Below are 1,335 nucleotides of genomic sequence, written 5' to 3' on the forward strand. Positions count from 1 at the left end.
ACATCGGCGATGAAACTGTGCGCGGGTCGTTGGAGCCATTTCATCTGCCTCAAGATGCGGCATTGATTCCAACTCTCCGCCCCGAGGCTATCGTTGGAAATGCTACGGGCGTTGTCCGTCCGCCCGTTACGTCCTCGTCGAAAAAGCGAAAATGCGACAACGTTAACAGGTGTGAGTCATGTCATTTATACTGTATATTGACAAACGAAAGTTAGGTCCAAGCTGTCAAATTGTCTTCGTCAAACTAGAACCGCAGTGCCAACAAAAATGAAGCGGAAACAGTACGTGCAAATTCGGTAAATTTAGTATAAATTATTTTATAGAAGTATCGCACGCGATCAAGAATTGTCGTCAACGGGAGGGGCAAAGTCGGTGGACGGTGCCGCAAGTGACCTAGAATCTGCCCGACATGGGAGGACAACAGCGGCAGGAAGAGTACAAAAGGTTGTAAAAGAAAAGGATTTTTTGTATTAAAGAATGCAGTTTCCGTTCGTATAACAACTCTGGCACAAATTTGTCAACAAGGCTGATTCACCTCTTAAGCAAACAATCCAAAACAAAGACTTCATAGTATTTGCAAGCAAGCGCTCGTGCAAGTCTCACGATAAAATCAGCTATGGATATACTAGTAATTGACAATATGCATACAAGCAAACATGAACAAAGGAATAAAGCTGCAAAACGCACGAGTGGCGGCTAAGAGATACAATACAACCCTTAGTTCAAATATCATACACATACAACCATCATCACGGACTTAGGACAATGTGGGAATTCATGTACATCTATATGCAGTACACAAATCATGGATGGAACTGGGAAATCGAAGGATGCACGCATCGCCGACTTTGGCTGTCGTCGAAGTCGATGTGAATGACCTATGCATTCAGCCAAGTGATAGCATTAACGCAAACTAGCAGCATCATTTACATGTTGTAAGAGGCAACGTACCGTTGCGTGTAAGCCCCGACTCGACGCCAACGGAAGCGCTTTATTGTCGTTGGCCTTGGGGGCATGGACTTCGTTGGACAATGAAATGGCCGTGAACCCAAAGTCATTTATCCGGATGTTTTATCCGGATGCGCCGAAAGCGCATGCGCCGAAAAGTGGAAACCCATACTTCTTGATGAGATCATACATGGTTGGGTATGTCATCTCGTCTAGTTACTAACGCTTCTACAGGAAAACAATGATTGCGAAGTTACAGTGCGCGACAAAATAGAAAGGACAGTGGATAAAGAGTGGTTTTTTTGATGCCACGAGGTCAAAAATGAGCAAAATCAGCTGACTTTTAGATATGTTGCTCAGGGGAGTGTGGCAGATTCGTAGCATATT

Source organism: Aphanomyces astaci, assembly GCF_000520075.1.
Source record: "Aphanomyces astaci strain APO3 unplaced genomic scaffold supercont1.67, whole genome shotgun sequence".
NCBI lineage: Eukaryota > Oomycota > Saprolegniomycetes > Saprolegniales > Verrucalvaceae > Aphanomyces > Aphanomyces astaci.